Raw genomic sequence first — 25,321 nt, 5'->3', positions numbered from 1 at the left:
ATTCGCGTAGAGATAGTGCAAACCGCTAACTATTGCCTTTTAAAAAGACCCTGACGAGTATAAACCACTTTTTTTTTTCATTCAAAGACGAATATATGTCCAAACTTCAATGTAATCTCTACACTTCACAAGTAACGAGACAACTTCAACGCAAACCTCTTTTGAATAATCTACTATTGCCAGTCCCTCACTTATAATAAATTTAAGTATACTCCAGTATAAAATTTAAGGGCCGTATTCATAGACATTTTTAGCGCGGGTCTCCGGTGGATGATCAGCGTTTTTCGTATTCATAAACCAGTGTTAGCGATAGGATATGATTTGAATTCTGTACAAATAACCAGTCGATAGCCGGGTCTAGCTTAGTACGCTCGTAGCGCGTGCTGCGAAATGTCTATGAATAGCACCCTTAGTTTTTTTTACGAAGAAATTATTGTGATTGATTAGTCAGATCAATTAACTCAAATATTCAATCAATCAGTTCAGGTCAAATCAGGCCAATGAATCGGTCCAGATCAGGTGAAATCAATCAGGTTAGCTTAGTCGATATTCAATAAATTTGTTCAGATCAGACAGGTCAGCTCAGGCCAATTAATCGAGATAGGTCAGGTAGGACCAATCAGTAAAAAGGCTAAACTAAGTGAGTTTAGTCAATAAATTCAGGACAAATCATTTTGGACTAGTCGGATAATCCAGATCTGTTAGTCAGGAGAGATGAAGGGCCCAGTTCAAATAATCTTTCCTGCTAAACTACTGACTTGTTCACATTTGATTTTACGAGTTGATTTATCCAGTAAGTATGCACAGCAAATACAAGAATCACAAACACGATAGATATACTGTCGTCCTCATTGGTCTAGTGTTTATTGGTCGGATGATTAGACCTGACCCAAACTCGCGGAGAGGGGAAAGCATTGCCTTCCTTCCCTCCACCGGTCATTCCCATTAAAATGGAGACTCACTCGTGTAATATAGGAGGAAGAGAAGTGCAATACTATCCGTGCAAAATAATGCACTTCTTCGTGTTAATATGTCACTGCAGAGGGCACTACAATATTTCGACTATAGAGTACTTTATTACGAGCTTCCCAAGACAGAGATCCGTAGTTTGATTCCCGGCATGGGCTGAGATTTCCATTAGACTGGGTGTTTTTCCCTTAATAGGAATTGTTCTGGATGTATCCGCGGTTCTATATCGAGTCGATCCCGCGGCTGTCTCATGTTGATCATATCAGGTAGGTACCCTCTCCTACCTGACAGTGGCAGAAAGAAAGAAAGAAAGAAAGAAAGAAAGAAAGAAAGAAAGAAAGAAAGAAAGAAATAAAGAAAGACATTGGCATATTATCCCATAAGTCCTGGTTTTCCTTAAAAAATTATTTAAATTATCTCTATTACAAGCCAGAGTCAACGAATTCAGACTCTCTAGCGTCCTGGTTTTGAAGGTCAGTGAAGAAATATATACTTAAATCTTTTCTCTGACATTTTAAGAGCTTATTATTATTATTATTATTATTATTATTATTATTATTATTATTATTCATAATGCACCGTCCAAGTTCACTGCAAATCCAGCTTTCTCCAATTTTTCCTATTTTCTGCCTTCCTCTTAGTCTCGCATATGATCCATATATCTTGGTCGTCTATAATCTGGTATCTTCTGCTCCGAACTCATCTCCAGTTCACCATTCCTTCCGGTGCATCCTTCAGTAGGCAGTTTCTTCTCAGCCAGTGACCCAGCCAATTCCTTTTCCTCTTCCAGATCAGTTTCAGCATCATTCTTTCTTCACCCACTCCTTCCAACACAGCTTCGTTTCTTATTCCGTCTGTCCATTTCACACGCTCCATTCTTCTCCATATCCACATTTCAAATAATTCTAGTCGTTTATTATTATTATTATTATTATTATTATTATTATTATTATTATTATTATATTCCCAAATTGTAATTACTATAATACACAAGATACATTGTAGAGTTATAGTACACGTACTGTAATATATTTATACAGTACGGTAACTTTGACAGCAGATGAAGAAGCTATGAAACCCGTTATGTTAAATTTGCGTGTAAGATGGACAGAATATAACTTTTTATTTACAAGATAAATATTTCGTCATTAATGTTTAAACAATTATTAATGAACAAACTTAGAACTTCATGTTATTATTAGTAAGAAATTGGGATATAGGGACGGGTTAGCATTTCGTAAACTACATTTTCTGTTTAGAGAATGCCTACAGCATGAGTTTTCGATATGTGAAGGAACGCAATAAATTCGCGCAATGACAGAATGAAGTAAAGTACTGACGTAACGTTTTCAGTAACGAAACACTTGAACATCAGCAACTACCAACGCAGCTAACATAAAAGATTTTTTTTAGCGAAATATGACTTAGAAGCTATCGTAAAAATAACTTCGTGTAATGTAGCAATTAAACAAGTTAAGCTGATAGATTGAGAGGGTAGCAATTAAACAAGGTAAGCTGATGCGATTGAGAGGGTCCACACCTGTGGATTAACAGTTAGCGCGTCTGGCCGCGAAACCAGGTGACCCGAGTTCGATTCCCGCTTGGGGCAAGTTACCTGGTTGAGGTTATTTCCGGGGTTTTCCCTCAACCCAATATGAGCAAATGCTGGGTAACTTTCGGTGCTGGATCCCGGACTCATTTTCATCGGAATTATCACCTTCACCTCATCAGACGCAAAATAACCTAAGATGTTGATAAAGCGTCGTAAAATAACCTACTAATAATAATACGATTGGGAGCGACGGTGTACCGTACACTATCGCGCCAGATAAAAAGCTATTTGCAAACAGTAATACTTCAACGCCTGCACGCTAAACAAAAATATATTTCTGAACGGACTGAAATATTCTTACGCCCATATCACATATTATACAGTAAAATCACAGCTTCCACCGTCTCTTAACTCACCTTCATGCCTGCCAGAATGGGCGTAATAAGGGAACGATAAAATATTGTAGGCAGCTATTCTATTATAGAATATGAGTGTGAAAGAAAGTGCACAAATGTTGTTACATTTTTTATACAGTGGTAATTAATGCACGAACTTCGGCGAAATAGGCTATCGAAAATCGCGAATTACCCGCAAAAATTTTTATTAGTATTTCAAGTCTAGTAAAAGTCACTCTAACAGGTTTAATTACTATAGATTTCAAAATCAAGAGAAAAATGTGAAACAGTGCAAAACATTTTGAAACATCGAAGAAATTTCTCACGTTACATGCTTTAGTACACAGAACATTCCACAAAGAAATTATGTTACATTTTAACATTATGCTATGGACATTCTATGTGCTACGAGACGTGAATTCTGCTATGCATAGCATAATAATTATGCTACAGTTGGCAACGCTGGTCGAAAGATGTTGGAGTTGGGAGGGAGGGAGAGAAGAGAAGTTTGACAGGAAAGAGAGAGCATAAATCGAGTAAAAACGGAAATGATACTGGAACTTGTCCCCCTCCCCCCCCAAAAAAAAAGATCGCGAATTATCGAGAGTCGACTGTATATAGGCCGTACATACTGTATTCATACGTATCATATTTTGCAAATATTATATATATATATATTTTGCAAATATTATATATATACCTTGTATAATTATAGCCATGTATTCTTATGTATTCATATAAGGAAAAAAGAAGCTTTAGCTATAAAAGTATTTTGGCTATTTCAGAATGTAATCAGTAGGCTGGTCATTTGTCGCAGGGCTGTATTTTTCCCAACCCTGACTTTGGATTAATATCAATATTCGATAAACGTATGACTCAAGTTCCAAAGTTTAGGTTTCGGGTTACACGTGAGGCCACAATCTTGGAATAACATCTATTTCAAATTCTTTAATTGCAGACACTTTTAAATGAAATAAGTTACTCAGACTAAATGAGAATGTAGTACAGTACAGAGAAAACAAAACTTTAGTGAAAGAGAAAGAGAAAGACAGAAGATATATTAGTACAGGAAGGAAGCTTCCCAACAGTTGCATTGTCTACTAATGATCTCTATGTCATACTCAATCTCCAATCTTATTTGTGAGAATTCAGCAGCTGAGGGATTGACCTACATCTGGGTCTTAGTTACTGCATACAGCAGAACAACAAATAATTAGAGCCCAGATTTATATGCTGCATGCAACATTCAGGAACATATTATGCAAAACTGAAACCCTACGAAAAATTACGCTCTTTATGCAATGATTGTGCATATAAAAGCTTATTTTCATTGAGTAACTGCTTATAATACAAGTGTTCAAAACGCTATTATATTCTTTGAGCAATATAAAATGATTTTTATCATGTATATCGTACGCTATTTTTTGACAGCCGTTCGTCCGTGCTGGTATAGAGACAATTTTATTCCTCCGGCGTCACCACTGCTGTACTTCCCCTCTTTGTAATAGTGGAACTTTATCACATTAAAAGTAGAGCATTCGACTGCAAGTCGATAGATCCTGGTTCAACTCGTATGTCCCTTAATTTTTTATATAATCACACTTAATTCTGAATTATTTCATATAATTAGCAACAAAATAGTTGTAAGAATATATTTAATTTGTGTCGTAACAAAAAACGGTTGTTTTTAGAAGTAGGCCTGCTAGTGTTTGAACCGCTTTGTTGATTGATTGCGATTGTTGCAGTGTGACATCTGGTGGGAAACAATTGACAATCGGCGCAAACAATTGGAAGTCAGTGTTAAAAATACTTTTCGCACTTGTGTTAATAGTAATATGCTTTACAAGAGCGGTATGTTGAAGTTTTCATGTTCAAGGAACAGTTTGAAAAAGCGAAACGTAGTTGAGCTTTTTTAATTTCCGAGAATTGAAAGAAAACATACCGCTCGTGTATCGTACATTATTTTGTGCGAAGATCGTTTATTACATACCTGAAAAAGGAATTTCTAATTAGTTGCAATGAAATCTCCATCTTGGTTTCTGTTCAATGACGGCAAATTTGCAAAACAAAAATATCTATCTTCAACATTGTTGCTTTAAAATGTTTTCTGTGTTTACTATACTCCAGCAGGCCGTGATATACGTCTGTCTTTTTTTCCCCCCAGTCTATAAATGCGAACTTAAAACAAACGGTAAGGTTATGTAATGATTTAGAGTTTACTTAATTTTTGTAAATATTTAAAAACAATAATTAACAGTGCAATTTAGGTGAAATTGCAGTGGTAAGTTTCCAATTTATAATTATTACTATATTGAACGTCTCTAAAAATAATATGTTAAAAGCCTAAAGCAGTAAAATGAATGTCGCGCTTAAGCGGTAAGAAGAGGGAAATTGTTATGTGTGTTAGGTTGGGAATATTGAATGTGGAATTTTTTCCTTTCCGCGGATTGGTTTTGTGCGGAAACCAAGCAAATACGCACGATCTCGCACAAAAGTATTTTTCCAACGCTATCGTCTATTTCTTTTACTCGCTTGCCTAGCGTTAAAGAAATACTTTAGGAGTGACAGTCTAAAAAATACTGCCTATCTGTAAATGATGTAATAGTAATATACGTTACAAGAGCGGTATGTTGACGTTTTCATGGTCGAAGAAAAGATTGAAAAAGCAAAACGTAGTTGAGCTTTTTTAATTTCCGAGAACATGAAAACAAACATACCGCTCGTGTATCGTACATTATTTTGTGCGAAGATAGTTTATTACATACCTGAAAGACGAATTTCTAATTAGTTGCAATGAAATCTCCATGTTGGTTTCTGTTTAATGACGGCAACTTCGGAAAACCAAAATATCTTTCTTCAACATTGTTGCTATAAAATGTTTTCTGTGTTTACTATACTCCAGCAGGCCGTGATATATGTCTGTCTTTTTTTTCTCCCAGTCTATAAATGCGAACTTAAAACAAACGGTAAGGTTATGTAATGATTTATTTTTCATTTTAATATTTTAACAATATTATTTATATAACATATTGCAGTAATAACATCCGCATCTGGAATCTTGTTGATTTTTTCACGGCTTCCTTAATGTTACTTGTATCAGGAATGCAATAAGTTTCGTGGAGTAGTAGACTTTACTTAATTTTTGCAAATATTTAAAAACAATAATTAACATTGCAATTTAGGTGAAATTGCAGTGGTAAGTTTCCAATTTATAATTATTACTATGTTAAACGTCTCTAAAAATAATATGTTAAAAGCCTAAAGCAGTAAAATGAATGTCGCGCTTAAGCGGTAAGAAGAGGGAAATTGTTATGTGTGTTACGTTGGGAATACTGAATGTGGTATTTCACACTTACCGCGTATTGGTTCTGTGCGGAAAACAAGCAAATACGCACGATCTCGCAAAAATAGACTATTTCATAACTTAGAACTTTGAGAATATTATTTTATTTAACAACGATGCATCAACTTAGCGGATAACTACCATTGATTGTATCAGTGAATGACAGAATGATATTAAGGCAAGATATTTCCCAAGATTCACCATGAGTTACCGAACATTCGTCTTACCGTTTGGAAAAATTTTGGAACATCACTTAACCAAGTAATCAGCCCAAGCGCAAGCTCGAACAGAGGTACCGCTCGATAGCCTCTAGACATGCTGCTGGCACTTTAAAAAGAAATTTTCCCAAAATTTGTAACAAAAGTTATAAAAGAACTAGAGGTGAAATTATGTCTCATTGTGTATGAAACACGGCCTTCAATTACTAATCAATCAATAACAAAAATGCATACTTTTCTGAAAATATTCAATTTTTAAAACTCAACGTCATCAAGAAATTGTTTGCGCTAATACTTAATGGCAGAAAAACTGTAATCATTTTAACACGTGATGTTTACGTGAATTTTACAATCGTACTTTTTATGGTTCTGTAATATGCAGGTACAGTCAACGTCTTGTGAAATGTGAAACACATTTCCACTGTACAAAACATTATCCAGCAGTATAGCTACTATGTAGAAATTTTACGGATAAAAAATTTAAAATTGCCTTACTACATAACGAACAGTAAATAAAATTTGGAATTAAATTATCGCAGTCTTGCAAATAAACACAGAATGTTTAGAGGCCCACCAAAAAATCTACACGCCCACTTTTCTACCTGGCTTAAGTACTGCTTCTTAAAGGCAGGCCGCTATATCCCATGTTATCAATGTAAAGAAATAACTTGTTCCTCTAAAAGTAGTTTGAAAAAGTGCTAAATCCCTATATCAACATTACTAAATTTTCCCTCACGGAAATACCATATGTAGGCCCCTACTTCGGTACGTCACAATAATATGATATGCGTCAATAATCACTTGGTGATTTAAGACAACGCTTATTCCGTCGGATCTCGTGCCACTTAGTCACTAGTAATGAGTGCACATCTGCACATAGTGTGCTGGACATTGTGCCACTGTCACACATCTGTGACACAGTGCATGAGGGTTGGCCACTAAAGGTAAAACTAAGAGATGGAATTTAAATTGAAAAGGATTCAATCCGGCATCGGAACTGGAATCTGGTGTGGCTTAGTGGATAAAGCGTCAGCACGTAGAGCTAAAAACCCGGGTTCGAGTCCCGGTGCCGGAGAGACTTTTTCTCCGTTCCACCCATCCTTCATTATATAGTAATGCAGAATTCCTGCACGGAAATATCATACGTACTTCGGTACATCACAATAATATGTCGAGGGCCAAACCTGGTTCCACTGGGTTTGTAAGGGGTTGATATCTACCCCGCTACAATTATACTGAAGTACAGTATTATTTCAGTATATTCACCTGCAGACTTACTTGCATATTTCAGCGTTTTTGCATTGGATCCAAGATCTAATACGCAGTATATTTTTTTATTTGGTTATTTAACGACGCTGTATCAACTACTAGGTTATTTAGCGTCGATGAGATTGGTGATAGCGAGATGGTATTTGGCGAGATGAGGCCGAGGATTAGTTATAGATTACCTGGCACTCACCTTACGGTTGGGGAAAACCTCGGAAAAAACCAAACCAGGTAATCAGCCCAAGCGGGGATCGAACCCGCGCCCGAGCGCAACTTCAGACCGGCAGGCAAGCGCCTTAACCGACTGAGCCACGCCGGTGGCTAGCAGTGTATTACTTTCACAAAGTATGAAGATAATATCGTATAGTATCGTGGTACTACCACAGTCTAGTATATACAGTCACGAAGCTTGAGTTGTGAGGATGCTAGGAACAACAGACTGTGCTGATACTATTTCGCATTGTCTGTAATGAGGCGATATTAGCGATCCTAGTGGTCAGCAACTATCTATGGATGCATATTTACTACGTATTGAGCTTCGTGACTGTATATACTAGACTGTGGTATACTACTAAGAATAAATCTATTAATTTTTAGAGAGAAATAAAGTTTCTCTGTTGCTCTATTTCCGTAACGGCTAATTACGTTAATTAGCAGAGCAATCCGTATAGATATCTTCAAGCTCTAACTTTTTGTATGAAAAAGTTTTCAACTGGAAGGGTATTATGTAAATGATAGTTATTCTAACAACAATTTATTTGAAGATTACTGTCCACATCATTTTATTTTTTCAGCTTATGCAATAAGTAAATAAGTAGATAAATAAATAAATAAAAAGTAAATACATATGTAAATATATAAGTAAATAAATGAATGGATGAATATAAATAAATAATAAAAAATCGGTCTCAGTTTCGTGTAAATCATCCATGAAGGACCAAAGCCGACTAGCCGACAGCTAGTTTCATGTCCTTGAGCCTTAGCATTGGCAAAAGATAATCCAATCATAACAGAGATAGCATGTAGTCAAAACGATGATCCTCCTCAGCCGTTATAGCTGGTTTTTCAAACCGGACTTCGCTACCTATCGCAGCTCTCCAAATTCGTCACGATGTTGGGTGGGGACCGGTCTCATACACTGGCCGAAATTCTTGAGAAAATTCCTTCCCCATGAAAGAGAAATGCAATATTATAAAACGAATTAATTATATGAAGAGCTACATAAAGGAAATTTGCACAAAATTACCTAGACGCTTCTACTCGAATCACACAATTTATATTGAAGTCAGATAAATTATTTCTGGGGTTACAAAAAAAAAAGTTTTGTGAACAATGCAGAAAGTGAAAATATATCGACTTACTTTGGTACATAGTAAGTAAGTGAATTTCCCTATTTTTTGTACATGACAAATAGGTAAACTAATGCCGAAATGCTTTAAAAGTGTCACCTTTATGACACGGGTGTATTTTTCCTGTAATGATGGAAAACATCTACATTAGGTTAGGTTATTACGCGTTATGATGTAAGAAATTCTGCATCAAATACGAAAATTATTCAGGCAAAAATTTTAGGGCCTAATTATAAGATCTCCATGATGTTAGATACTGCTATATGCAAGACCACCGTCAACTTTTTTTAGCGGCTGCACTCGACACTTCGAGAACTCTTGAACTGACGTACACTCGCTCGGCAGTGAAGGCTGAATTCGCTTCGACCTCTGAACATGTGACAACTCTCGCAATCTGTGAATCAGACGACGCCATGACTCAGGCGGAAGGAAACGCGAGCACCAAAGCTTAACAACAAATCTGAAGAAACATCAGCATTGACGTCATAGCAATCATGTCCGGCCTAACCACTGCAATATTCCTCGAATCTGAAACAAGAGTAAGAGCGTCGCTTTCGGGATCACTTCTTGGTGTTCTATGAAAACAATTGAAAATGACCGCAAGTGTCGGTCGCCAGAAATGAACCACAACTTCCAGCAGGCATAGATCACATTTCCTGAACGACACGTCTGGAAATTAGAATACGAACAATCAAAAGAGAGAATCAGAACACGGACCATATTGAGAGAAAGGTTGAGCTGCGGACAGCACAGATACTATTACTATTACTATTACATGTGTAAGGAAATAACACAAATGCAATCTACAGGAACGGAATGATGGCTATAAAAGCATTTATTTTACTGAATTTTATCTTTGCCGTGTCTGTGGCTCAAACGCTAGCGCGCTGGTCTTCCATCCAGACGTCCCGGGTTCGACCCCCGGTCATGTTGTGATGGAATTTTCTTAAGTAAGTTATTTTATGACGCTGTATCAACATCTTAGGTTATTTAGCGACTGAATGAGATGAAATGCAGGTGAAATGAGTCCGGGGTCCAGCACCGATAGTTCCCCAGCATTTGCCCATATTGGGTTGAGGGTAAACCCCGGAAAAAAAAAAAAACTCAGCCAAGTAACTTGTCCCGACCGTGATGCGAACCCGGACCACCTGGTTTCGCGGCCAGACGCGCCAACCGTTACTCCACAGGTGTGGACTGTCGTGATGGAATTTATGGTGGATAAAGCTGACTTTGCAGAGGTTTTTACTCGGAGTACTCCCGTTTCCCTCTATCATTTCATCAACACACTCCAGCTCAATTCATCTACCATATGCAATAGCCTATAGTTAATAGGCGGGGTGAAATATTGGTGGTAGTATTGGTTTTCGATGCTGATGAAGGAAGGGCTTGAGGCTCCGAAACTTAGGGCTTAGGGACTCGTATAAGTATGGGACTTGACTCTGTCAGGGGTGAAGCAGGATGACCCACCTGTCACTGTCGGATTCACGGATGGTAACCGGCCCATCTGTCGGACTTTGGTAGTCATCGTAGGTCTATATACAGAGTGGAAGTGAAATAACCTTGCAGATTTTCAGAGCGAATAGCTCATGTTCCATGTAAAAAAAAAAAAGTGTAATATATTGGTGGAAACTCCACAATTTTCTCAGAAACAAATGTTTTACACCCTCTTATTCGGTAACTATTGTGAGTTGGATCGTGATTCGTGATTTTTTAAACGATCGTGAACACACTGTATAACAAACATCTTAATTTGAAACTCAGCAGTAGCAGTAGTAGGATTGGCTTGGCTTGGCTTAGGATTCATCTGACCCTATTCATATGCGATCACTGTCCAAGTCCGACAGGTGGCCTGGGTGAACCCGATGCTGACAGGTAGGGCATCCTGCCTAAGTCCTAATAGAGGCAGAACCTATCCTCAGCGCATGGAGACGCAATTCCTTTCCATATCAGTATCAGAAGCATAGGCGGAGAGAGAACCATTTCCTTGGGGGGAGGGGGGGGCAAAGCAAAAACTATAGAATCCCGATATAACGAGATTATGGGGGACATCATTTATCTATTCCCCCCGTTTTAGCTTGACCTTGGTACAGTATATCGGAATATGATCATTTAATAAATGTATTGTAAAATAAAGTAAAATTGTAACAAAATACGAATATATAGACAATTTCACTTTTTCTTCCTCTTGTACAGAGGAGGGACCCGATGGCTTGCATTGCAGCCTGAGGCTTATTGTGCTTACCACTCCTATTTTGTGAATGACTGGGTAGCCGAACGGCAGCGCTCTTGTACAAGTACAGCACGCCGCACTGTGAACTTAACCCAGGTTATTGTATGGATGATATGTGAATTAATGATGGCGAAATGAGTCTGAGGTCCAACACCGAAAATTACCCAACAATCATACTTCAATTGGATGAGGAAAAGCCCAAACCAAATAATTTGTCCCGACCAGGATTTAAACCTGTGCCCGCTTGTTTCATGGCCAGACGTGCTAACCCTTACTCCACAGCAGTGGACCAATTTTACATTTACTTTATCTATTTATTTAAAAAAGCAAGATATCATATGAAATGTAAATTCTAATTATTTTATTTAATCTCGTCTTTAAGTTTACACATTATACCGGGATCACTCTTCTTTTTTCTGCATTGTTGTGCAGTATGTTATTCATATTTCTCCAAATGGCTGCTTGGAACACCTGTAGAGTTCTAACACATTAGTACAGGCTGTTACAAAAAACATTACAGTGCTTCTATTCCTCAATGAGGTATAGAAATTCTTATACATTCAAAAATTTAAAATAAATATTATAGTCCAGACACATGGTAAATTAAGCCAGAAACTTAATCATAAACAAAAGTAAGAAAAATCTTTTGAATTCAATATGTTCTAAAGTTAATAGAAAAATAAAAAAGTTCGACCAAGTTTGGGGGGGGCAGTGCCCCTTCCTCATGCTCCCCATAACTCCGCCAATGATCAGAAGACCGTACTATCCCCAAGACATTAACCCAGCCTATTTTTAACTACTGCAGATGATAGATAACATGTGGCGAAGGTGGGACATGCTCGTGAAATTATTATAGGGAAATAGGAGTACCCCGAGAGGAACCTGCAACGTCTGCTTTGTCCACCACAAATTCCATCACGACCCCGTCGGGGACTGAACCCGAGCCGCGTGGAAGTTAGACAAGTGCGTTAGTGCTTAGGCCACATACATAGGCCTACGCGATCAAATAGTAGCATTAGTAGTACAGTAATAGGCCTACAAGTAGTTTAACAGTAATGGTGGTGGTGGTAGTAGTGATAGTATTAACAATGATATATTAGAAGCAGTAGTATTATTTTATTAAACGACACTTTTAACTACAACTTGGGTAAGAAATGTCTGACAAAATTTTGTCTGCAACCCTCAATCCAGACAGGGTTCTTTTACGTGCCATAAATCTATGACAAAGGCCTCCCAAGTTTATTTCTCTTCTGGAGAAAGTCATGCTAAGGATTTAATCACCTTTTAAAATAATCCATCGCCCTGAGTAGGGTTTGAACATGCGAATTTCGGATTCAATTGCTTGCATGGTAATCACGAAACCACCGAGGACGTCATCAAACTATGAAGAGACATTTGTTTTTTTATTTTGCGTCGCTGCTGGCGTGGGATATTTTAAGTACGATTGCAACATCTCTTGCTCCTTTTTTACCAAACAACTACCATTCTATTACTATTCAACAAATGTATGTACACACCACTTGTGAAGCACGTGCATATTCCCACTTAGGTTCCCATTCACCTGAGAGATCCTTCCGCTGCAAAGAACTAACAATACACGCCTTCTATTGTTACAGAATGAAAAAGTATGACAGCATTGGTCGGCCATATACGAAGATACATTCAACGTCATAGGAATTGGTCCAAGTAACACTATTCTTGCTGTAAGGAACGAAGGTTCGATTAGGTTAGATTGTGTTAGCTAACAGAGTTTGTCAGTGGTTAGAGATCTTTTCATCGTACGGATATGCGGATGTTTTCATGTTTACATTTCAGAGTTTCCACGTCATTAATTCCGCACGTAATGAGCATCAATTGGTTTCTTGCATTAGTACCTAACAGGCATTATTCACTGCTAGTGTATGGATTAATCATTCTGCGAATTCTCGTTCGATTCCCGACGCTGACACGTGTGGTGGAATGATATCGAAGGATGATAATTTTCCCAGATTCTCCCATTTCCCTCCACACTTTATACCATCAACACTTTCCTTTTCGTCCTATTGTTCTATTCATTTCATTCCGTTAATAAATAAGGCTTTAAGATAAGGTGTACTGGTTTCGGTGATGCCGGCAGAGATAGCCAGCAGCTAAAATATTGGTCAATGGATGACTGTAAATGAACCATCACACGTCCCTATTTTTGCTGCGCTGCGGTACAAAATACTGCTCAACATTCGTACCTACTGTGACATGTGAACAACAGTGTATCTCGGAAAGTAGCGGCTACCAAACCAGCTGATGGCAACTTTTTTCATGCTGCACACAGTTTGAAAATAGCGATGTTTACGTGTGAACCAGAGTTCTAAGGGTTACAGCAGCAGCATTTCTTATACTGATTTTGTTTAAATTTTTGTAGCAGCTGCGAGCAGTGTTGCCATCCAAATTTGGAAGTAATTCATTATATTGCTGCTATATATTTAAAGACTGAAGTGATGAAGAACGATTTTTCGCAGTTCGCTAAACGTACAACGTGGACAGAATACAGGATGTAAACGATATAAACTGCCAAAGTTAAAAAAAAATTGTTTTGTGAGTCTAATTTTTTTGAAACAGAATAGTCATTATTTACTTACTATGAAGCAGTCGTTTGTCTCTGTTATGTATTCGTATGTTTTGGGCGCAATGTTATTGGCAATGGCATTCACGTTCAGTCGAAATGTAAACAAATAATTATACTACTATCAATCTTAAAAACATGGTATTTTACAAATTAAAAATTGAATTATAAGAAACAAATTTCACTAGATATTTTGTTCAGTAGATCGATATTTGCACTGTTTATTTAATTTTCGCAGTTTATATCGTTTATATCCTTTAAGAACATATAATGGTGAGGACGATGATGATATAATTTTTTTTTTAACTTTTCACAGCAACGTTTCAAAGAATGAGTTTCCACCATTATTTACGAAACAGTGATATTTCTCTTTACAAAATTCATTGAAGAATCAACACAGACACACTGTAGCGACACAGCGATGCTTAACAATAGGGCTATTTTAAATTATTCTCGCATAAATTTATTCGACCTCTTTAAAATAATTGAAGCGTAAAATCAAAACGTGGCAACACTGGTTATTATTGTGTCGAGAAACATGACTCGTAATGTGGTCTAGACGGTAAGGTGAGAGGCTATCATTAGGTATGTCAATAATGTTGAAATTGAGTTAAGAGTTACGGGCAACAAAGGCATAATAAAAGAGTCTGTGCAATCAACCTTGAGGTCAGATCAGGTCAGTTTGCGATTAAAAGTAGGCTATGTTTGTTTCCGACAATTGAAGCCGACGGCATTCGAAGATATTAAATATTCCTCTGTAAACAATACTCTATGTCATAAATAAATTCAGACACACACGACCTGCGACCTATGTTGTCATTCAGCTAATATCGTATGTATAGTACAGTAGGTATAATAACAAACACTGGATTGACTGATTGGTTGGCTTTTGAAGGACAGGACACGGAATGTATCAACGTACTCTGGTTTACAGTGACCCATTGTCCGACATGTGGCCTGGACGGAATTCGTAAATCTGATGGCAGGCAGGCCATCCTGCTTAAAGCGGCTACACACGACCCAATCTGCAGGGTCCGATTTGCAGGGACCCTGCCGATCGGGTGGTGTGTAGGCTTGCAGGGACAACAAACCTCTTGTCGGGTGGTTGGTTCGGGCAGCCACCCAATCTGCCGACTCCCCCACTCCAACACCCTGCAAGTTGGGTCGTGTGTAGCACGATCGGGCCGATTTCTTGTCAGTTGCAGCTTGCAGAAGTGGCGTTTATGAAGAACTGAGAGCAGTGACAGTGAGTGCCACGTGAAATGACGGAAAAGGAAAAAGAAGTCTGGAAGGATATTTTTGAACTGTATAAAGATATGCCTTGTTTAAGGGACATTTCAAACGCAAATTATCTGAACAGAGATATGCGTAATCAGGCTTTAGAAATTCTTCTCTAAAAATACAAATTATGTAGTGCACAGCATGCCAACACAATAGGATCAACGTTATCAATATGCACACCTATGCTTTGTCGAAAATATGAGAAGAGTTTAAATGTTTTCTTATTTTTAAGAGGTTAGATACAGCTTACAGCAGTAAAATTTTGGAAATATTAAACATTTTTTTCCTCCATTACTGTATCTTGTGCAATAATGAAAATTAATATGTATAAAACAATGTCCTTGTGCTTACTTACTTACTGGCTTTTAAGGAACCCGGAGGTTCATTGCCGCCCTCACTTAAACCCGCCATTGGTCCCTATCCTGAGCAAGATAAATCGTCTCTATCATCAAATCCCACCTCCCTATCCATTTTAATATTATCTTCCCATCTACGTCTCGGCCTCCCCAAAGGCCTTTTTCTCTCCGGCCTCCCAACTAACACTTTATATGCATTTCTGGATTCAGATAATACAATATAATATTTGTTTTATTCAGTCTTATGACAAATCAATTATTAAAACAATGACGTATATTTCATAACATGTAGTCATTGAGTTTTATACAATTAAGTTACGAACGTTTTCGCCCATTCAGGCATCTTCAAGTTCAGTGTACAATATCTCATTATTAAAGTTTAACACTGAACCTGAAGATGCCTGAATGGGCGAAAACGTTCGTAACTTATTTGTGTAAATCTCAATGGCTACATGTTATGAAATATAAGTCATTGTTTTAATAATTGATTTGTCATAAGACTGAATAAAACAAATACTATATTGTATTATCTGTATTAACATTGACAATCTGAATATTTACAACATGCTTTCTAAGTTAATTTCTGGATTCGCCCATACGTGCTACATGCCCTGCCCATCTCAAACGTCTGGATTTAATGTTCCTAATTATGTCAGGTGAAGAATACAATGCATGCAGTTGTGTAACTTTCTCCATTCTCCTGTAACTTCATCCCTCTTAGCCCCAAATATTTTGCTAAATACTTTATTCTCAAACACCCTTAACCTATGTTCCTCTCTCAAAGTAAGAGTCCACGTTTCACAACCATAAAGAACAACTGGTAATATAATTGTTTTATAAATTCTAACTTTCAGATTTTTGACAGCAGACTGGATGATAAAAGCTTCTCAACCGAATAATAACAGGCATTTCGCATATTTATTCTGTGTTTAATCTCCTCCCGAGTATTATTTATATTTGTTACTTTTGCTCCCAGGTATTTGAATTTTTCCGCCTCTTCAAAAGATAAATTTCCAATATTTATATTTCCATTTCGTACAATATTCTGGTCACGAGTCATAATCATATGCTTTTTCTTTTCGGGATTTACTTCCAAACCTATCTCTTTACTTGCTGCAAGTAAAATTTCCGTGTTTTCCCTAATCGTTTATGGATTTTCTCCTAACAAATTCACGTCATCCGCATAGACAACTGTCCTCCTTCTCTGTGAAAAAAAAAAAAAATACGTTTAAAAAATTATTTACTTTTTTTTTTTTTTTTTTTTTTTAAATTCAGCTCACTGTGCAGTGATGATGGTTTCCCACATAACTAAAAAACTATCCAACATTCTGTGAAGGAATTTTTGTTGTGTGTATTTATGCACGTCATATCTACAATATGATGTAAGATCACTTCTCTACCGTTAGTAGATTGTCTGATAAAAAATAAATTCATTTTAAAAAGTGGTCAAACATCAGTATTTTCTATTACACAAAATAAAAAAAAATATTGTTTATTAAGGACTGTAGTTGAAAGAGCATGATATTGTAAACATGAGTTTCAGCAATAAAATAAAAAAGAGGGAACATGAAAAGTTAACAAGTTTTTAAGTTATGAGAGAAACGCTTCATCACTGCACAGTGAACTCTCAACATTTTTAATCTTGAAAAAAAAAAAAAAAAATATATATATATATATATATATATATGCCTAAATATTTTTTTAATCGGAAAAAATTTTCTTCATATAGTACCTGTTCATCGTTCTGTAACAACAAACTCAATGCAATTCCAACTTTTTGAAACTTGGAAAGTGAACGAGCCATGATATATCATTTCACAACGGAGCGGATCAGCCTACTGCAAGTTGGGTCGTGTGGAGAGCAGAACCAATTCGTCCGACCCAACCGCCCTGCAAATCGGACCCTGCAGATTGGGTCGTGTGTAGCCGCTTTTAAGCCCCGAGAGAGTAAGACGTGTACGTGATAAATCCGAGGAACCGAAGCCCCAATCCTTAAATCATATTAGCACAGTGAGATGCAGTAAAACTAGACTTCCAACCAGCCTATTTTTAACTATTTGCAGATGATCTATGAAATTAGGAGGAGATGGAGTATGTTGATGGAATTATAGAGGGAAACGGGAGTACCAGTCAAAAATTCTCCGCAACATCTTTATCCACCTCAAATTCCATCACGACCAGACCAAGAATAGAACCTAGTCCGCCTTGACTGAAGACCAATGCCCTAGCGCTGAGCCACATAAACGGAAAACACTGCATTATTAAGCAGACATTTACATTTTTATAAGTTGGCAAGAACAATCATTCACCAATGAGCTAAATGATGCACGAATGCGCGTACTTGCAAGGGTTCTTGGGATTTATCTCAACATTTATGTGAACTCCTAGGCTAAAGGCCATCTATCTCACTTTGATCACGTCGTCTCATTTAAGGGACTTATGTAAATTTTGTAGGGGGAAAGCCATGAAATGTCCCGCGCCGTGGCGTCGTAGTTCAAGGCATCCTGACTAGAACTCGCGTTACAGAATGCGCGCTGGTTCGAGTCCTCATGGGGGACTCATGAAATTTCGGCCAGTGTATGTGACCGGTGCCCACCCAGCATCGTGATTAACTTGGGGAGCTACGATAGGTAGCGAAATCCGGTTGCGAAAGCCAGCTATAACGGCTGGGAGGATCGTCGTGCTAACCACACGATACCTCCATTCTGGTTGGATGATCGTCCATCTCTGCGTCGGGATGTGGGCGTGAGGCCAGCAGCCAGCTGGTCGGTCTAGGCCCTTCACGGGCTGTAGCGCCACGGATTATTAAAGCCATGAAATAACTGTAAACTAGCCTGAACATTAAATGGGACAGCCAGTAGTGCGCAGTCTCCCGCAACAGCATAGACAGCGACTACCGCCGCATCTCACAACAGCTCCCGCCCAGTCGTCAAGCGGAGGAATGAAAGCTAAGTGAGCACCAGAATTTTAAATAGTGATTGTTAGAGCTCCCGAGTTTTCTCTGCGGTATCTCTGAGGTTGAAAGTCACCTCAGGATTATCCAATCATCTCACTCCTGCTTCCTACTGATTTTATGAGTCCACCGCTGTGCAGTAACTGTTAGCATGTCTGACTGTGCAGCGAGCGGGCTTGGGTTCAAATCCTGCTCGAGACAAGTTACCTGGTTGAGGTTTTTTCCGGGGTTTTCATTCTGAAACCATTTTTTGTAAGAGTAAATGCTGGGTACTTTTCTGCGCTGGACCCTAGACTCATTTCGCTGGCATTATCTTTACTTCACTCAGAGTTTGATAACCATCGCAGTTGATAAGGGATAATAAAATCGACCAATAATGTTGATTTTTATGCATAAAGAGGCAACCTAAACAGTACATGAGCCGAATAGAAACCCGATTCCGTTTTCCTTTCAATCAACCGCATGACATTTTACAGACGATCTCTCCCCCAGTTTTTTTACATAAGAAACATTCTTATATGACATGAAAGCGAGAGATGCAATAAGTCTTGTAGGGGTAAGGACTGAATAAGTAGTAGGGGAGAAGAACAATAATAACAAAACAAAAAAGGGAGATGGAAAAGTGGAAGAGGTAGCAGAAGTGGACTGATAACGAAAAAGAGCCTTCTTCAAAGCTGACACAACATGACGCCTTGTTTACCTGATCTGGGCCTGGCCTTGAGCTCTGACAGCTCGCGCACATGTGGCGATGGCCCGAGTCACGCGCCCCCTGCACCCTGCGCACTTGGCAACCCGCCCGACCTTGCTCCTGCCAACTGCGATGTGCATAGTTGGAGTTGCGCTGGACAAAGCGGCTGAGAGACTAACTTGTTCTTTGTACTTGGTTACCCCTGTCTGTATTATTTCACTCTTGCCCCACGCAGCCTCTTCCGAATACTGTATAAAGTGTACATATCCTGATACTCACTGCCTTGGCGTTATCAAGACGGAAATGTCGCAACGCTCAACAAATGATAACACTCGAGATGACAGCGCGAATGACAACAGATGTTAGACAACGTCCCTCCGAAGAGACTGATGGTCGGTAGCTGGCAGATACTATGAATTTGTGTACTGCACCGCCAGCAATAGATATTCTACACAATTTATGGCAGTATTTTCCACAATAAATGTGCTAAGAGGCACGAAAGATGAATTATACATACAATATTTTATATGAAAGAACGTTTTGCGAATCTGAACGTAAGTTACATATACACAAATTAATGGGAATGAAACAATCTAATGCATTTTTATATTACCTACTTTTAAACTTCACATAAATAAATTTCTGATAATTAATATTATTTTATTATCTTTTCTGTTTAAACCCAATTTTCAAGAATTTAATTCATTCATAGTTTTCTACCCAAGGGTAGGTCTTTCACTGCAAATCCAGCATTCTCCAATCTTTCCTTTTTTCGCCTTCTCCTTAGTCTTCGCATATGATCCACGTATCTTAATGTTGTTTATCATCTGATATCTTCTTCTACCCCGAACTTTTCTTCTGTTCACCATTCCTCCCAGTGACCCACCCGTTTTTTTCTCTTCCTGATCAGTTTCAGCATTATTCTTTTTTCACCCACTCTTTCTAGCACAGCTTTTTTTTTTTAATTCTATCTATCCATTTCACACGCTCCATTCTTCTTCATATCTACATTTCAAATGCTTCTAGTCATTTCTCTTCACTTCGTCGTAATGTCAATATTTCTGTCCCCACAAAATGCTACGCTCCACATGAAGCATTCAACTAGTCTCTTCCTTAGTTCTTTTTCTTGAGGTCCGCAGAAGATGCTGCTTTTTCTATTAAAATCGTCCTTTGCCATTGCTATCTCCTCCTTTTGACTTCCTGGCAGCAGCTCATGTTCCTACTTAAACATTTTATTTTGCCACGGCAAAGCTATATCAAGTTTTAAAAGTTACTGACAATATTTTTCCCTTAATGAAGTAGCTTCATCTGATGGCCGACCACAGCAATATAAATGCTCCTGTAAATAGCTGCCCTAGTCACACATTAACAGATTGATCAGTCCAATGGACTTACAAGGCAACCACTTTTATCAATTGCTGCCATCTAGCGACTGCAAAATAAGTCAAGTTATAACCCTGTGGAATTGCATGGAGCAACTGTACTTTCATCTAGCGGTCGTTTCTAAAAAAAAAGGACTTTTCGGCGGTGGAGGCTCTGGTGGTGGTTCTCATTTGTTTTATGTTGCCATTTCATAACATGGGAATGGCCTATGTGATCAGAAATAAAATTATCAGTGAAAATATCTCTTCGTGTTTTCTCACAAAGTTGTACAGGAAACAGGTAATGCTGACAACTCTATTAGTTTTGTCCACGCTATTAGAAAATTGCATTATGTAAATTATAAATTTTGAACAAAGCACTCCAACGGCATAATACAGTATATACTTTTTCGTGCCTTGAAAAGTTACAATAAAAAATTCGTTGTGGGTTATATAACGCACGCTGGACTACTTCAACACTCAAAGCCATTCTCAAGATACTGAGATCCCACAATAGAAACTAAAGTAGGGCCTACGTGTTTTAGAGACTCTCTATAAAATGATAAGTTTTTAAGGATGTTGATTTAATTACGATACAATCAAATAACTACGCGTCATAAGCCCGATTTCTAATAATAATTATTTAGTTAATCTTATAAAAAATAATTAGTAACTGTGTTAACCCGAGACAGAAAAACAAACAAAACACAAACAATAATGGAACAAACACTTGCGAAAAGTGAGTAACATCAGAACATTGGAAGCTTTCTTTTTTTCTTAAATCCACACAATATTTCTGTTTATTGTAGTACGGAGAAACTATCATTTTATTTCACACACTGTCTTGGATTTCTCGTGATTTTCCTAGTCACGCAAGGCGAATGCCGGTACATAATAACTACTACAAAGAGCCAGCCACAACCCATTTTTTTAAATCCTGTAACCGTGTAACCCTTTATTATCACATATTTCATTACGCCATCCACCAATGTTCTGCGACAAACCGACAGACTGCCAGGGAAGTACAGCACATGGTTGAATGCCCCCCCCGCCCCGGTCAAGAGGCAAGATAGAATGTAACACCACGGAGCATGAGCGGAAAACAACGGATCGGCGGAAAAGTCCGAATAAAAAATAAGAAAATAATCCGCTTCTTATGAATGGCATGTTTGCATATGCTTACAGTATAGTATTTAAATCAGATTTCCGAGAATTTAACTTCTTACTTCTGGCTGCACAAGTATGAATTACAGCTCATCGTCGACAACGTCCATGTTCGGTCAGGTTACATTAAAAGAATGCTTACGACAGGAAGTTATGATTAAAGCTGATATCGCTGCTAACAAAATACCAGTTGCTTATTTGTCACTTTACATGTGCGACTTAGACACTTCGTCCGCAGAAGCGATCAAAACCATACGACTAATCGCCTACGACCATTCGATTATATTAAAAAAAAAAATAATCACCCAGACAACTTTTACATTTAGGCCGGGTGCAAAGAGAACCACTAGTCACCGCCAACAGTGGCTAAACACGATCACTATTATTGGTTACTCGGAAGAAGACAAGCGGTAGGAATCTGACCTTTTCGACTCTGAGTGTTGATTATTATATACATAGCTCAGATAAGCATCCCAGTAGCCATGCCGAAAACATTAACTATTAATAGCAACAATATGCGCATTGAAATTAAAGGATATTAATTATTGTTTTAATAAAGTAACTAACTTATTAATAATGCTTAATATAGTACGAATTGTAATTAATAACTAAACTTCTCACTTTTAAGCACATGAGAAATGACCAGCAACTGATGAAGTCTGCACATTTTTTAATGAATAGTATCGCTATTGCGCCACAGAATGTACAGTGTAAACATTCGTATCACTAACATTCTTCCCTCTGCCGCCTCACCTCTCGCTCTTCATTTCGTAAGTAACGAACAACAATGGTCCCCACATTATGCAAACATTTTCTCCAACCGCGCGTTAGTAGCAAAGTGAACTCAAGATAATGGAAGAATTGGTCGCAATGTTAATAATACGAAAACATAAAGACAGTGCCCTTTTTTTGTACGAGTGCATCCAATATTGAGAACTCGCAGCAAACACGGCCATTTTGCTACGCTTTTGCATGCCGTGATATGTGATTATATGAGGACTTATTTTCAACATATTTTCTTTTATAAAACAGAATTTTTCGTTATGGTCATGGATAAATTACGTATGGTACTTGTGAACTGACGCCTCGTGCTTAAATCTTTCCACTCGCGCAATAAAGATGCACTTACCTCACAAGTACCACAAATAACTATTAAAGTATTTACGAATGAGTTTGACAACATTCAATGAAGTGGGTGGAGAGCTAGGAAATGTCTAGTAAGTAGTAGTGCGTAATGTGCTCTCAGAATATCTTTTACATTGCAAGAAAGGTGAAGTGTCGGTAAATATACGAATAGGCTATTAAAAGAATCTGGACTATCGAATAAGTCTGCACTGTCTCATAATCTTAAGGTCAAACACAGCAGAAACAGGTACAGACTCGTGTGCATTTCTGTAAACTTTGTTTAATTCTTCCTCACCGGATGCACGCATTGGCCTCTTGATATGATAGCGACTAAAATGGATAATGGAGCTTTAATTGCTGCTATATTTCAAAACTCTTCTTTATAGGATGAAACAGACAAATGTCATTACAACAGACATGTGGCTGAGAAGTGTTCAAAAGAAATACAGTTAAGCTACTCGCATTAATATTCGTCCATTAAGCTTACAGCAGTAACATTTTTGGAAACATTCAACATTTTTTCTCCATTACTGTATCCTGTACAGTAATGAAAATTGTTATGTGTAAAACACTGTCCTTCTGCTATATGACAAAAATATTTTTACGATTAAAAAAAATTATATATATATATATATATTTTATTTTTTTTTCAAAATTCAAAATATTGGCAGTTTACTGTGCAGTGATGAAGCGTTTCGCTCATAACTCATAAACTTGTTAACGTTTTCATGCTCTCTCTTTGTTATTTTATTGCTGAAATTCATGTTTACAATATCATGCTCTTTCAACTACATTCCTTAATAAATAATATATTTTTTTATTTTGTGTTAGAAGAAAATACTGATATTTGACCATTTTTTAAAGGAATTTATTTTTATCCGACAATTTATCAAAGATAGAGAAGCGATCTTGCATCATATTGTAGATATGACATGCATAAATACACACAAAACATTTCATCACAGAATGTTGGATAGTTTTTGAGTTATGTGAGAAACGCTTCATCACTGCACAGTGAACTAAATTTTGGGGGGGGGGGGCGAAATTAAATGTCTTATTTAAATCGTAAAAATATGTTTTTCATATAGCAGAAGGACAGTGTTTTACACATACTGATTTTCATTATTGTACAAGATACAGTAATGGAGGAAAAAAATGTTGAATATTTCCAAAATTTTACTTGCTGTAAGCTGTACCTAACCCCTTAAGTACAGTAAGTCAGTCGTTACAAGTTCCTTTTTAATTTCTGATTGTACAGTGATACACTATTTCAAATTATAGAATACAATTTACGAGATTTTCAAATTCATACTTACAGAATTACTGCATTACTGTGTAAAAGCAAAAATTATAAGTTACTTTCAAATAAGAAAATTGTCCATATGCTACAAATGAAGAGGATTATAAGTCGAAAAATTATATTAAGATATGAAAATGAGTATAGAATGGATTCAATTCTACAGAAAAACAACTAAGAAAACTAAGCTTGAAGAGAAACGAGATGTAATAAGAAAAATAAAGCAGAAGAGAAAAGTGTACACTCAGAAACTACTTGAAAAGTGAACAGAAAAGCAGGCTATAATGGTAAAATGGCTGAAAAGAAACCTTATGAGTAGAGCCCGGATTTCCATGTAAATGCATGTTTTTATATAAGTTGGTTACACTTCTCAAACTTCTCAAATATTCGTAGTGCATATATTATGTTAACTTGCATAATAAAATAATCCGTGGCGCTACAGCCCGTGAAGGGCCTAGACCGACCAGCCGGCTGCTGGCCTCACGCCCACATGCCGAAGCAGAGGTGGACGATCATCCAACCAGAATGGAGGTATCGTGTGGTTAGCACGATGATCCCCCCAGCCGTTATAGCTGGTATTCGCAACCGGATTTCGCTACCTATCGTAGCTCCCCAACTGCATCACGATGCTGGGTGGGCACCGGTCCCATACACTGGCCGAAATTTCGTGAGAAAATTTCTTATCCCATGAGGACTCGAACCAGCGCGCATTCTGTAACGCGAGTCCTAGGCGGGATGCCTTAGACCGCGACGCCACGGCGCGGGACAACTTGCTATTTTATGAATGTTGCCTTTTATGAATGTTGCTTCGTAGAATCTGATATTTCCACGTTATTTATCTATTGCCGGTTGTAATAAGTGTCTCTTTTTAATGTAATCCAAATGGATATTGTATGTAATTTCTCTTATCCTACAAGGTGTACAGCCTGTAAGATATGGATGTCTTTATCAACAACATACCCATCAGTCATTTCTATGGCTCTGTTTTGCTCACAAACTCGAGTTGAAATTAAAATAGAACGATAATACCTGGCATATTTGTCATGGCCTTACTTGTAAGATAACAATAAAAATGAGAGATTTAAATCTGTCCTAAAATATGGATACAAAGAAAGCATGTTGGTAAAATACAGTTATATTTGCGGATAAAAGCAAATTTAACGTTTTCGAGTCAG

At 37.6% G+C, this 25,321-nt stretch overlaps 1 protein-coding gene across 3 annotated transcripts in view; it reads right to left on the bottom strand.

Moving 5' to 3' along the window:
* The window catches only part of drpr (multiple EGF like domains draper), a 124,107-nt gene that overhangs the window by 65,552 nt on the left and 33,234 nt on the right, over positions 1–25,321 (bottom strand). The gene's annotated exons all lie outside the window — the stretch shown is intronic.

This window comes from Periplaneta americana, chromosome 5 (assembly GCF_040183065.1).
Source record: "Periplaneta americana isolate PAMFEO1 chromosome 5, P.americana_PAMFEO1_priV1, whole genome shotgun sequence".
Taxonomy (NCBI): Eukaryota; Metazoa; Arthropoda; class Insecta; order Blattodea; family Blattidae; genus Periplaneta; species Periplaneta americana.
Note: the sequence above shows the minus strand (reverse complement) of the source record. Positions and strands in the feature narration are given on the sequence as shown.